This window comes from Jaculus jaculus, chromosome 9, assembly GCF_020740685.1.
Source record: "Jaculus jaculus isolate mJacJac1 chromosome 9, mJacJac1.mat.Y.cur, whole genome shotgun sequence".
Taxonomy (NCBI): domain Eukaryota; kingdom Metazoa; phylum Chordata; class Mammalia; order Rodentia; family Dipodidae; genus Jaculus; species Jaculus jaculus.
In genome coordinates, this window is record NC_059110.1 from 123,629,723 (window position 1) to 123,644,732 (window position 15,010).

Sequence of the window (15,010 nt, forward strand, 5' to 3'; positions counted from 1 at the left end):
CTGCCGCTTGTGCCACGCCAGAAGTCCTGACAGGTTCAGCTTTGACATTTGTGATGTGAGCTCCTCAAAAGTGAGGGATGCCCTGGCTGGGTGCAGTAGGGACAGTGGCAGGGGTATCAGCCCTTGACCTCTAGGTCTCAGGTGTAGTCTGCCCCTGTGTCCCCAGAGACCACAGGCACAGACCCCTAGAGCCAGCCTGAGGGGCAAGTAGCATCCACTCTGTCCTTCAGCTGCTCCTACCTTTTTCCTACACTCAAATTGGAACTAATTGAGAGTGTTGGCACCTCTTTATTGCTCTTAAAGTTAGGAGTTGGCCATCACTGGTGTGTTCTGACCTGCCCTATGAACACGCAGTGGCTTGAAGCAGCAGGGTTGGGGTTTGGTCACAGTGGGCTGTGTTCCCGGTGGCTGCTCTGTCACCCTGATCCCTGGAGGGTTGAGGGAGATATAGGGGAGACAGGAAAGCCAAGACCACTGCAAAGCTCTGTCTATCTTCTGTCTGCTTTTGGTCCCTTGTAATCACATACCTATAACCTTTCTCTCCACCCAATCCTCGTCCCACAACAAAAGAAAACAGGGCTGCTCCCATTCTCTCCCTCAGAGTTGGTGGCTGTGTTGGGCCTTTGTGTCCTACAGGGTGGGTTTCCCCTGGACTCTGTTTTGTGGAGATGAACTCTGCCTGGAGCACCCAAGGCCCAGGAGGTGGCCTTCTGGATGGAGTGTTCCTAGTCTCCCAGCGCCCTCGCTCTGCTCCTCCTCTCCTGCTGCTGATGAGTCTGGCACTCTACACCTGGACCACTTGATTGTTTTATTTTGGAAGTGGTGTGTATCATGAAGCCTTGCTGAACTAAGAAGTTCTGTGTGTATATATTTAAAAAATCAGTGTTTAAATAAAAAGACCTATGTACTTAATCCTTTAACTCTGCGGATAGCATTTGGTAGGTAGGAATTAACTGTGAATAATAAACATACAGTGAATTCTTCACTTTGTATCTGTATTCCTACTTGGCTTAAAAAGGGTTTTGCTGGGTTTTGCTTGGCTTTTTAAAAAAAAAGTGTGTGTGTGTGTAATGTGTATGGGTACACCAAGGCCTCTTGCCCATTACAAACAAATGCCTGTCTAGATTTATGTGGGTACTGGAGAATTGAACCCCAGACTGGCAGGCTTTGCAAATAAACTCCAACCTCTGAGCCATCTTCCCAGCCTGGGCTTTTTTTTTTTTTTTTTTTAAAGACAGAATTCCAGTATATCACAGACTGCCCTGGAGTTCATGTATTTCTTTGTGGCCAAGGCTGGCCTTCAACTACTACTTACTACTTTAATTTTAGGTTCTTTTATTTTTATTTATTTATTTGAGAGCGGCAGAGAGAGAATGACAATGGGCATGCCAGGGTCTCCAGCCACTGCATACAGACTCCAGACACATGTGCCACCTTGTGCATCTGGCTTATGTGGTCCTGGGAAATCGAGCATTGAACTGGGGTCCTTAGGCTTCACAGGCAAGTGTTTAACTGCTAAGCCATCTCTCCAGTCCTAATTTTTAGGTCTTTTTTCAAGGTGGTGGTCTAGAACTGAGCGATCCTCCTCCCTCTGCCTCCCTTGCTCTGGGGTTACTTAAAAGTTAATCTCAAGAGTTCTAGACCCCTGCATGGCTGATATCAGAGTCCTAAGGTTTTGCTCAAAGTTGCTTTTGTTTTTGCTTATTAGGTTTTCACAGCAAGCACTTTAACCACTGAGCCATTCTCTTCAGTCCTAAATAAAAATGTTTTAGGGTGGAGACATGACTTACTGGTTAAGGCATTTGCCTGCAAAGCCTAAGGACCCAGGCTCAACTACTCAGAACCCACAAAAGCCAGATGTACATGGAGGTGCATGCATCTGGAGTTAGCTTACATGGGCTAAGAGGCCCTGGCATGCTCATTCTCTCTCAAATAATAATAATGATAAAAAGATGATTAGGCGTTTAGACACCTATTCCAACACTCAGGAGCCAGAGGGAGTAAGATTGCTGTGAGTTTGAGGTTAGCCTGGACTAGAGTGAGACCATACATCAAAAAGAAGCCAAAATACTTCATTCATTTATATACACATACCTATACATATATACGTGTGTGTGTGTGTGTGTGTGTGTGTGTGTGTGTGTGTGTGTGTATAAATATACTGGAGAAGGCAAGTGAGGTTATACCTATGATCTCAGACTTGAGAGGCTGAAGCAGAACAGAGACTTCCAGGCCAGCATGGGCTGCTTAGTGAGAGCCAGAATCAAACAGAACAATCTAAACAGTTTGTGAGACATACTTGATCCTGTCCAAAAAAATCAAGCTCAGTGTGGGCGCACACCTTTTATCCCAACATTTGGGAGGCAGAGGTAGGAGGATTGCTGTGAGTTTAAGGCCACAAACTACATAGTGAATTCCAGGTCAGCCTGAGCTACAGTGAGTCCTACCTCAGGAAAAAAAAAAAAAGTCCCAGAGGCAGTTTATCAAGACTTGATTTTGGCCAGTCTGTGTGCTATACTGATAATGAAGTATTCTTCCACCCTGATTTTTGGGTTTTCAAGGTGGAATCTCATTCTAGCCCAGGCTGACCTGGAATTCACCTTGTAGTCTCAGGGTGTCCTCGAACTCATTGCGATCCTCCTGTCTCTGCCTCCCAAATGCTAGGATTAAAGGCATGCACCATCATGCCTGACTTTCAAAATGATTTTTTTTTCCCCCCGAGGTAGGGTCTCTCTCTGGCCCAGGATGCTTGGAATTCACCTTGTAGTCTCAGGGTGGCCTCGAACTCACAGCGATCCTCCTACCTCTGCCTCCCTAGTACTGGGATTAAAGGCGTGCGCCACCACGCCCAGCTCAAAATGATTCTTACTGCTGTGCAAACCCGTAGGCCAGAGGAGGTTCAGAGAGGGCGAGGGTTGTGGGCAGACAGGAGGCATCAAGAGCTTGACCTAGGTGTTAGGTGTCATTACTTGGATGGTTGTTAATAAGGCTAAAGGTGTAGCTCAACACAGGCCTGGATTCCACATCCAGCACCAAAAGAAAAGGCAGTAAGACGTACAGGGCAGGTAGAGCAGTGCTAGTGGAGACACAGAAGTGGGATGGTTGCTGGGCATGGTGCGCACACCTTTGATCCCAGCACTCGGGAGGCAGAGGTAGGAGGATCGCTGTGAATTCAAGGCCACTCTGAGACAACAGTGAATCCCAGGTCAGCTTGGGCTACAGTAAGACCCTACCACAAAAAAAAAAAAGGATGGTCGCTGGACATGATGGCACATGCCTTTAATCCCAGGAGGATCACCATGAATTTGAGACCAGCCCTGGCTACAGTGAGGCACCGCTTCAGAAAATAAATATTGGGTAGGTATATGCCTGTGGCCAGCTCAGAAGTCACCTTAGCAGCCTGCAGTGAGGACACTGCCCATCTATGACTGTGGGGCTCCGCATGCCTCACCGTCCTGCCACCCTTTGTTGACACTGAAGGCTTTCTTCTGTCTTGTAACAGCAGGGTGCAGGCTGGGTTTTAGAATGCCGGGCTTAGAGTAGTGCACGGAGCCTTCAAGAGGCCCAGGTCAGGTGAACTTAGGAAGTAATGGAACTGAGTGCGCCTGCCCAGACACCCCGCCCAGTTCTTCATCCTGGCCTGCTGTTTGGACCTCACGCTCTGCCTTTTCGCAGTCCTCAGTGGCAGTGTGCTGGGGACGCTGGCACAGGAGTGTTGTGTTCAGCCACGTGATGCACCACTTTGGCCCTTCCCAAGAGGGCCAGCAGAAGGGGCAGATCACCAGCCAGACTTGCCAGTGTGAAGACTGACACCAGAGATAGCGTGCTACTGATGTCAGGGGCTGCTTTGTTGGCAGCAGCTACGTTGCCCTAACTGTCCAGGAACCGCAGTGAAGAGTGAAGTCCCTTTACAAATGTTGGGTGTTTAGGTGGGTGTGGTGGCAGCCCAGGTCTATCATCTCAGCACTTGGGAGGCAGAGGCAATAGGATTACCATCAGTAAGGTCAACCAGAGCTTCACAGACCTTGTCTCAAAAGCATGGAATGTTAGAGAAAGTTGCCCGGGGCCTCCACTTTAATATTTTATTTTTATGTGTTTATTTGAGAGAGGCAGAGAGAAAATATGGGCATGCCAGGTCTCCAGCTGAACTTCAGACACAAGCCACCTCGTACATCTGGCTTACATGGGTACTGGGGAATTGAACTTAGGTACTTTGGCTTTGTAGGCAAATGCATTAACCACTAAGCCATCTCTCCAGCCCTCCTTTCTGCTCTTTTAACTATGAATAGTGCTGCCATGAATTTCCATACACAGAGATTTGTGGGCTAGCGCAATCTGTTCAGTGGTTAAAGATACATGCTTGCAAAGCCTGCTGGTCCAGGTTTGATTCCCCAGCACCCACATAAATCCAGGCACAGAGTGGCACATGAGTTTGGTATTCATTTGCAGTAGACCCTAGTATGTGGTTATCGCCTTGAGAGGGCTTTAAGCATCTGGCTAGCACAGTAGAGGCAGTGCACTGCAGAGATCAGGCAGGTGGTGGGGGCTGTACTGGGACAACTCTTATTGGCTATCAAGGACATGTGGTTGCTGTTTGCTGAGCTAGGGAACCCTAGAGAAGGAGGCCAGAGGTAGGGTTGGAGAACAGGTGGCAGGACAGGCTAAACTTGAGGTGCCCGAGGACTTAGATCTAGGAGGCAGCAGGGTGTGTTCACCTGGAGCCCAGGACATATACCAGTAGGAAGTCCGACTCAGGTGGCTGGCCTATCGGTGGCCCTGAGGCCTTGGGTTCCCCACAGCCCCAGCATCAGGTAAGGGAAGCAGACAGCCAAAAAGGCCTTGCCGTCTGCCCAAGGAAGCTCGGGGTCCAGGAAGAAGCACAGGGAAAATGTGGTTGGAAGATAGTCTCTTCCCTGTCTTCACCCTGCCTGGGTTACCCCTCCCCCACAGATCCACAGACCCCTGTCCCTTAGGAGCTTGAGAATGGAGGTCCAAGACAGGGTTTTACTCTTGGCTGTGTGGCCAGGGCCCTTAACTCCCCCAAGGTAGGGTCTCACTCTAGCCCAGGCTGACCTGGAATTCACTATGTAGTCTCAAGGTGGCCTTGACAATCCTCCTACCTCTGCCTCCCGAGTGCTGGGATTAAAGACCATGAACTACCATGCATCTGGTTTATATGGCTTCTGGGGAATCAAACCTGGGTTCTTAGGCTTTGCAGGCAAGCTCCTTAACTGCTAACCCGTCCCTCCAGCCCAAAATATATGTTTTTTTTTTTATAAGATTATCTGACTTTTTATTTATTTATTTATTTATTTATTTATTTATTTATTTATTTATTTATTTGAGAGCGACAGACACAGAGAGAAAGACAGCTAGAGGGAGAGAGAGAGAATGGGCGCGCCAGGGCTTCCAGCCTCTGCAAACGAACTCCAGACGCGTGCGCCCCCTTGTGCATCTGGCTAACGTGGGACCTGGGAAACCGAGCCTCGAACCGGGGTCCTTAGGCTTCACAGGCAAGCGCTTAACCGCTAAGCCATCTCTCCAGCCCCCAAAATATATGTTTTTAATATCAGGGCTGGGGAGATGGCTTAGTGGTTAAGGCATGGTTAAGGCGCTTGTCTGCAAAGGTAAACAACCCTAGATCAATTCTCCAGTAGCTATGTAAAGCCAGATGCACAAAGTGGAACATGCATCTGGAGTTTCCTTGCAATGGCTTGGAGGCCCTGGTGTGCCCATTCTCTGTCTCTCTCTCCTCTCTCTCTCCCTCTCTCTCTCTCCCTCTCTGCTTTCAAATAAATAAATAAAATATATACTTTAAAAATATCAATGAGGGCAATTTTTCAGCATTTATAATTATTTTTTCACTTACAGGAAGCCTTTGTTATGTTTTTTGTACTTAATAGTACTTAAACTGCAACTTCTAAACACAGAATAAATAAAAAATTATTTATAGGAGGAAAAAAAATATCAGGGCTGGAGGGATGGCTTAGCAGTTAAGGCACTAGGGTGCAAAGCTAAAGGATCCAGGTTTGATACCCCAGGACCCACATAAGGCAGATGCACAAGATGGCACATGCCCATTCTCTCTATCTGCCTTTCTCTCTCAAATATAAATAAAAATGAATTATCTTCTTTAAATACCAGAGCCAGACAGCCTGCCAACTTTGAGTTAACTCCTGCCCTGCCCTGTGTCCACCCTCCTGCTTGCAGAGCTTTTGCCCTGTATCAGCAACTGGCTCATCTCCATCTGCAGCCAGGAGCATTGGGGGAGGAGTCCCTGCGCTCTGTGATGGCCCCGGGCAGGCTTCTGAAAGAAGAGCTCATAGTCAAGTGCTAAAGGGTGCTGGGTATGTAACCTTGAACATGTGACCTTTCTAAGGCTCAGGTGAAGAAGCTTAGATGATAAAAGAGGGTGGTTGACAAGTTCACACAGGGTAACCCCCGTGAGGTAACCAGCATGAGGTTGAGGTGGGTTCATTTGTGCTGGTACCTACACCCAGTAAATCACCTTGGCATTCAACTAGAGTCTGGTCAGCCCTGTGCTCACCCAACATTCATTCATTCACTTGTTGGTGCTGGTGATGAAACCCAGGGGCTGGATCGTGCTTTGTCTATCCATTACCTATGAACCCCCAACGTCTGTTTTGTTTTTTTTTTTTCTTCCTGTTTAAATCTTTGATCTGGCTAGGTGTGGTAATCCCAGCATTCAGGAGGCTAAAGCAGGAGGATTCTGAGGTCACAGCTGGCCTAGGCTAGATACAGAAACCCTGTTTCCAAAACAAATGCCTTATGGCTTTTTAAATTTTTTAAAGTATTTTATTTATTTATTTATTTATTTATTTATTTATTTATTTGACAGAGAAAGAGAAAATGGGTGCACCAGGGCCTCCAGCCACTGCAAACGAACTCCAGACACATGCGCCCCCTTGTGCATCTGGCTAACGTGGGTCCTGGGGAATTGAACCTAGGTCCTTTGGCTTTGCAGGTAAGCGCCTTAATCGCTAAGCCAACCCTCCAGCCCCAAATTTTTAAAAAGATTTTATTTGAGAGAAGAGGCAGAGAGAGAGAGTGTAGGTGCTCCAGGGCCTCCTGTCAATGCAAATGAACTCCAGATGTATGTGCCACTTCGTGCATCTGGCTTTTTGTGGGTACTGGGGAAGTGAAACAGGGCTGCCATCAGGCTTTGCAAGGAACCACCTTAATGGTTAAGTCTTCTCTCCAGCCTAAACCTCCCATCTTTCGAAAGGTGTTAGCTGGTGATTTGTGTAAGATACAGATGGACCTGACTTTTGTCTGGATAGCTGCACAGCCGTGCACATAGTATTATTGAAAGAGACAAAACCTTTAAGTAGAGCTTAGTATTAAAGAATTTACCTGCCAGGCGTGGCGGCACACACCTTTAATCCCAGCACTTGGCAGAGGTAGGAGGATCGCCAAGAGTTTGAGGTCAGCCTGAGACTACATAGTGAATTCCAGGTCAGCCTGAGCTAGAGTGAGACCCTACCTCAAAAAAAAAACAAAAAAAAAACCTACTGAATTCCAGGTCAGCTTGGGCTCAGAGGGAGACCCTCCCTTAATAAATAATAAATAAATAAGGGTGATGGAGACAGACACTGAGGGCATTCAAAATGTACCAAAGCAGAAATCCAGAAGCTGCTGAGGACTCAACACTAAAGCAGACTTAAAACACCCGCCACGGCTCAGGGAATTTTGTGGAAGAGGCAGGTAGAAAAAAATGTAAGAGCCACAGGGTGGGAGGGAATATGCAGAGGCACCCCCTTCCCCAGCAGTGACTGACAGCTGTTCTCACAACTCATAATCCACAACTCCATGGTGAACACCAGCCATCCCCCTGAGGAAGACCCTCAGTGAAATGGGGACAGGGAAGAGAGAAATTATGGTACCTTCACATCTTGTCCATACAAAGTTTCTGCTTAAATAAATAAGAATGAGTCCTTCATGGTGGCACACGCCTTTAATCCCAGCATTCAGAAGGCAGAGGTAGGATCGCCATGAACTCGAGGCCACCCTGAGACTCCATAGTAAATTCCAGGTCAGCCTTGGGCTAGAGTGAGACCCTACCTCGAAAAACCAAAAACAAAACAAAAAACAAAAAGAGTTAACTCATAAAGTCCTTGGTCAGCTGCATGGTGGGAGGCATGCATCGTTGGCACAGAACACCTTGGGTGTGTCAGTCCTGTTTCTCGGTGCTATGGGACACTGTGGTGTTCTGGGCACCTAGGCAGTGTTCAGTCCCCGGGGCTTCACAGCAGGTGTGGATGTCAGATCTGCCCATTCTCTCCTCATTCCTTTTCCTTCTCAGAATTCTGCATTTGCTTGTTTATGTTTTCAATGTAAACTCTGTCTTGATCCAGGAAAAAACAAAGGGCCTTGTGATTTTCTTTGGATCATGTTGAATGGATGAAGTGCCTTCAGAAGCATGGACATGTGCATGATGCTCAGCATCTGCATCCAGGAACCAGCTCATCTTGGGGTGGGGGGGGGTGAAGATGGGGGAGGGGCGTGAGACACATGTCTCAGGAATGTCATGGAGGTTTTGTTTGGTTTTTTGGTTTTTTGAGGTAGGGTCTCCCTCTAGCCCAGGCTGACCTGGAATTCACTCTGTAGTCTCAGGCTAGCCTCAAACTCACTGCAATCCTCCTGCCTCTGCCTCCTGAGTGTTGGGATTAAAAGTGTGTGCCACCATGCCCGGCTTCATAGAGCTTTTATATGTTTCTTCTCAACTAATCTGCTTGTGTGTGTGTGTGTTTTTGTTGTTTTGGTTTTTCGAGGTACGGTTTCACTCTAGTCTAGGCTGACCTGAAATTCACTCTGTATTCTCATGGTGGCCTTGAACTCATGGCAATCCTCCTACTTCTGCCTCCTGAGTGCGCCACCACACCCGGCTTTCTGCTTGTGGTTGTTTTTTGTTTTTTTTTTTCATCTTTTTTTATTCATTTATTTTCACTTTTTTTTTTTTTTTTTTTAATTTCTAAAGCAGGATCTAGGTAGCCCAGGCTGGTTTGGAACTCATAGTGATCCTCCTACCTTGACCTCCCAAGTGCTGGGATTAAGGCAAGCACCACAACACCTGGCTTTTTTTTGTTGTTGTTGTTTATTTTTAATATTTTATTTATTTATTTGAGAGACAGAAAGAGGCAGATAGAGAATGGGTGTGCCAGGGCTTTTAGCCACTGCAAACAAACTCCAGACGCATGTGCCACTTTGTGCATCTGGCTTTACGTGGGTAATAAGGAAACAAACCTAGGTCCTTATGCGCTTGCTTTGCAAAGTATGATGATCCATGTTCAATTCCCCAGCACCCATGTAAAGCTAGATGCACAAGATGGTACATGCCACTCCCAGGAAAGGAAGCAGTACTGCTGAGTTTAGAGTCTGTTTGATCATTTGTTCCACAATCTCCAAGAGGAGAAAGGCTGGGTGTGGTGGCGCACGCCTTTACTCCCAGCACTTAGGAGGCAGAGGGAGGAGGAATGCCGTGAGTTCGAGGTCACCCTGGTATAGAGCAAGACCCTACCTCAAAAGACCAAACCCTCCCCCAACAAAAAGAGACAGCCGGGCATGGTAGTGCACACCTTTAATCCCAGCACTTGGGAGGCAGAGGTAAGAGGATTGCCATGAGTTCAAGGCCATTCTGAGACTCCATAGAGAATTCCAGGTCATACTGAGCTAGAGTGAGATCCTACCTCAAAAAAAAAAAAAAAAAAAAAAAAAAAAGAGAGAGAGAGAGAGGGGTACAAGGCCTCAGCTAGGAGACAGTAGTTGGTAGCTCCCTGCATTTGTGCAAGCTGGAGCCTGAGGTACTAAATGTTCTTATCATCTGTGCATGCAGCTGGGAAGCCAAGAGGAGGTCAGCTGTCCCTGCCAGAGGGAGAAATGGTGAAGGCCTGGCACCTGGGGAAGGTGACCACTGGCCTCTGAGATGTGCCTCAAGGGACTGATGAGGAAAGAGGACCAGGTGTGGAAAGAAAGGAAGTCTCCGGAGAAAATCCCTTGTCCCTGAAGGAACCTCATGGGTATCCTAACTTTTCCTAGATTCCAGGAACCTCCAGGCCCATTTCATTCCTTTCTTCTTTTCCTCCCCCTCCTTCCTTCCTCCTCTTTCCATTCCTCCTTCTCGCTCCACTCTTTTACTTTCTTTTCTTTTTTGTTTTGTTTTTTGAGGTAGGGTCTCACTTTAGCACAGGCTGACATGGAATTGACTCTGTAGCCCCAGGGTGGTCTGTAACTCATGGCAATCCTCCTCCCTCTGCCTCCCAAATGCTGGGATTAAAGTTGTGTGCCACCACACCCAGCCCCAGCCCCACTTTTCACCTCTCCTATTCCTGGGACCATTTTCTCTATAGGTAGTCTCCTTTGCCCTCAAGGACGAAGCCCAAGACCACCCACAGAAAACTGAAAGTCTGAATAACACTGCACCCTGTTTCTTAGATATGGGACACAAAAAAGTAATTGTCCTTGAGTTAGATAGAGCAGAAATGGTGGCAGAAAAAGACATGGTCTGTGGTTGAGATGTGACAGGCCAACCCTCCCAATATCTGCTTTGTGGACAGGGCTGTGCCTACTCTTCCTCTATGTGTTTGTGGGCGGGGTGCAGATGGCCTTCCCACAGACAGCAGAAAATACCTTCTTCTCAGGGAGTCAGAAACCGGTGATGGGGAGGTGTTATTACCCACAAAGGTTGATCTGATCAGAAAGTACCAGATGCCCAAACCCAAAACCCTGGGACTCTTGAGACCCTCCAGCAAGCTAGAAACCCCTTCTCCACCAGTTGCCATCAACAGTCTCCGGAGCTTCCTGACTATGGGCTCTGTTGAGAAAAGCAACAAAAGGAGGCCGAAATGCATGACACCCTCTAGTGAACATTGCTGGACAGTGAATTCCCTCTGTGTCGTGGTTAGTTTGCTGGTTTTGACCCATGTGCTGAGTAATTCTGAAAGAACAAGAAAAAGGAACTTGTCAGAAGCACCCCTAACTTTGGCCTGGTGCTTGTCAAAACTTCCTCAGAACCTTCCAACCGGTTTTTTTTTTTTTTTTTTTTTTGTGGTACGGGGGTTCAAGGTAGGGTCTCACTGTAGCCCAGGTTGACCTGCAATTCACTGTATAGTATCAAGGTGGCCTTGAACTCACGTTAATCCACCTACCCCTGCTTCCCGAGTGCTGGCACTAAAAGTGTGTGCCACCATGCCTGGGCTCTTCTCTTTCTCCTTTAATCCCAGCACTCGGGAGGCAGAGGTAGGAGGTCCATCTTGAGCTCAAGGCTACCCAGAGACTACAAATGAATTCCAGGACAGCCTGGGCAAGAGTGAGACCCTACCTCAAATAAACAAAAATAAGATGAAGTTTATTGATGAAATTAGCCCTAAAATGGAAACAGAATAATTTATATTCCTTCCTAATTTGGTATGGTCACATGGGTCCTGGGGAAGGGAACAAAAGTCCTTTGGCTTTGCTGGCAAGCACCTTAACTGCTAAGCCATCTCTCCAGCCCCAGTGGTTATTTTTTCTCAAGTTTAGGTGTATTTTTTAAAAAATTATTTGCAAGCAGAGAGAGAGAAGGGAGACAGAAAGAATGGGTGCACCAGGGCTTTCAGCCTCTGCAAAGGAACTCCAGACACATATGCCACCTTGTACATCTGGCTTTACATGGGTCCTGGAGAATCGAACCCAGGCTGTCAGGCTTTACAAGCACCTTACCACTGAGCCATCTCTTCAGAGCCTCCCCCTCTTTTTGTTTCCCCAAAGGAGTCTCATTCTAGCCAGGCTGACCTGGAACTCACTCAGTAGCCCAAGACTCTTCTCAAACTCATGGCAATCCTACCTGCTCCTCCCAAGTACAGGGATTAAAGGTGTGCAGTGTACCACCATATTTAGTGTAAAGTTTGTTTTTTTGTTTTTTAGGCTAAAGTTTAAAATAAAATAGAAACATTATTGAAGCTGGTCCTGGTGGTACACAACTATAGTCCTGCACTTGGGAGGATGAGGTAGGATTGCAGTGAGTTTGAGAAACAGCCTTGGGCTACAAAGTGAGTTCCTTGTCAGCCTAAACTAGGGTTAGACCCTGCTTAAAAAAAACAAACAACAACAAAAAAAAAACAGCCTGACATGGTGGCACACACCTTTAATCCCAACACTTAGAAGGTTTAGGTAGGATTGCTGAATTCGAGGCTGCCCTGAGACTACATAGTGAATTCCAGGTCAGCCTGAGCTACAGTGAGACCCTACTTCAGAAAACCAAACCAAAACAAAACAAAACAAAAAACCTGGCTTGGTGGCACATGCCTTTAATCCCAACACTAGGGAGAGAGGCAGAGGTAGGAGGATTGCCTTGAGTTTGAGGCCATCCTGAGACTACAGAGTGAATTCCAGGTCAGCCTGAGCTACAGTGAGACCCTGCCTCAGGAAAAACAAAAAACAAAAACATGGGCTGGAGAAATGTCTTAGCAAGTTAAGGCACTTCCTGCAAAACTACAGGGCCTAGGTTTAATTTTCCAGGACCCATGAAAGCCATATGCACAAGGTTGTTCATTCGTCTGGAGTTCGTTTGCAGGAGCTGGAGGCCCTGAAGTGCCCATTCTTTCTCTATCTGCCTCTTTCTCTTTCTCTGCTTCTTTCTCTCTGTCTCAGACAAGTAAATAAGTAAAAATCATATTGTTGGGCATGCTGGTGCACGCTTTTAATCCCAGTACTTGGGAGGCAGAGGTAGGAGAATCACCAAGTGATCGAGGCCACCCTGAAACTACATAGTGAATTCCAGGTCAGTCTGACCTAGAGTGAGACCTTATCTCAAAAAACAAAACAAAAAAATAAAAATGGGCTGGAGAAATGGCTTAGTGTTTAAGGCACTTGCCTGCAAAGCCAAAGGACCTAGGTTCAATTCCTCAGGACCCACATAAACCAGATGAACAAGGTGACACATCTGTCTGGAGTTCATTTGCAGTGAGTGGAGGCCCTGTCATGGCCATTCTCGATCTGTCTTTGTCTCTGCTTCTTTCTGTCCCTCAAAAAATAAATATATTTTTTAAATTCATACTGATGCAAAAGCCTGAATATAAATGTTTATTAGCAATTTTATTTGTAAATGTTTAAAGTTGGAAATAACTAAGACTTCCTTTAATAGGTGAAAGAAGGACTGGAGAAATGGCTTAGTGTTAAGACACTTAAGGATTCACATTCTACTCTTCAGAATCCACCTAAAGCCAGATAGATGTGCATGGTGACGCATGCATCTGGAGTTCCTTTGCAGTGGCTAGAAGCCCTGGTGCACCCATTCTCTCTCTCATAAATAAGTAAAAATAGGTGAAAGGATAAACTGTGTGGTACATTCACATGAGGAATTTTTTTTTTTTTTCCCCAGATAGTGTCTCACTCTAGCCTAGGCTGACCTGAAATTCACTCTGTAGTCTCAGGGTGGCCTTGAACTCATGATGATCCTCCTACCTTTGCCTCCCAAGTGCTGGGACTAAGGGTGTGTGCCAACACATGTGGCAAAGTCCAAATTCTTCCTCTGTGTAGATGGAGACACTGCAGCCCAAAGAAGAAAAGTCACTCGCCCAAAGACACGGGGCAAGTTGCTTCCAACTCTGGCTTCTTAGCTTGACTGACCAAGCTGATCAGGCAGCTGTGAAGTACCAAGTCTAATTTGCTCAAGACAGGGCAACATTTATTCCCTGCCTGGAGGTGGGGGAAATCCAGAGGAGCTCTTAATAGGTCTGCTTCGGGTAAGTGTAATGAGGTCACAGAAGGATTCACTTCCCCCTAGCTGACGGGAACTGTTGTTTACTGGCTTCTCTTTACACATGAAATGATTTACTAAAGATACTTAACTTCAAGTGAAACGACAAGATTTCAAATACACAGAAACCAGGCCTAGGATGCAGGGCCAAGAAAACTGGCACCTGGCTCCGTGATGTGCATGTGACATGCCAATGATTCTTATCAACTGTTGATTGTAGAAGGCAGAAGTCAAAATTGAACAACTGTATTTTTAATTTTTTTTTTTTTTTAAGAGAGAGACAGAGTAGGCGCTCCAGGGCCTCAGCACTGAAATCGAACGCCAGACGCTTGCGCCATCTAGTGGGCACTTGTGACCTAGCGCTTGCCTCACCTTTGTGAGTCTCACTAATGTAGGATCTGGAAAGTAGAACATAGGTCCTTAGGCTTTGCAGCAAGCACCTTAACCACTAAGCCATTTCTGCAGCCCGAACTGTGTTTTAATAAAGTTAAAAGTGGCCAGGTAGTGGGCACATGTCTTTAATCCCAGCACTTAAAAGCCTGAGGTAGGAGGATTGCTGTTTGAGGGCAGTCTGAGACTGAATTCCAGCTCAGCCTGGGCTAGAGCAAGTCCCTACCTCAAAAAACAAAAATAAAACATAAAAGAGGTGAAATGGAAGAATAATAGTATGCCTTATGTTAAAACAATTATCTTCTAAAAGTGTACTTCGGTGGGGAGAGAACTTTGAACATGTCTCACACCAAACACAAAAATTAATTCAAATTAGATCAAAGACCTAGTTATAAAGCCTACAACTGCCAAACTTATATTAAAAAAAAAAACAAGTGGGGCTGGAGTGATGGTTTAGCAGTTAAGGACCTTGCCAACAAAGCCTAGGGACCCAGGTTCGGGTCCGTAGTACCGATGTAAACCAGATGTACAAGGTGGCACATGCACCTGGAATTCGTTTACAGTGGCTGGAGGCCCTAGCACGCCCATTCTCTCTCTCTCTGCCTCTTTCTTCCTCTCTCTCTCAAATAAATAAATATTTAAAATTGAAACAAAACAAAAAACAGAACAGCCGAACGTGGTGGTGCACGCTTTTAATTTCAGCATTTGGGAGGCAGAGGCAGGAGGATCACTGAGTTAGAGACCAACCTGGGACTGCAGTAGTGCCAGGTGTCAGCACTATCTCGAAAAAGAAAAAAAAGAAGAAGAAGAAGAAAGAAAGAAAGAAAAAATGGGTCTAGTTCAAGTTCTGAGCCAAGCGCTGAC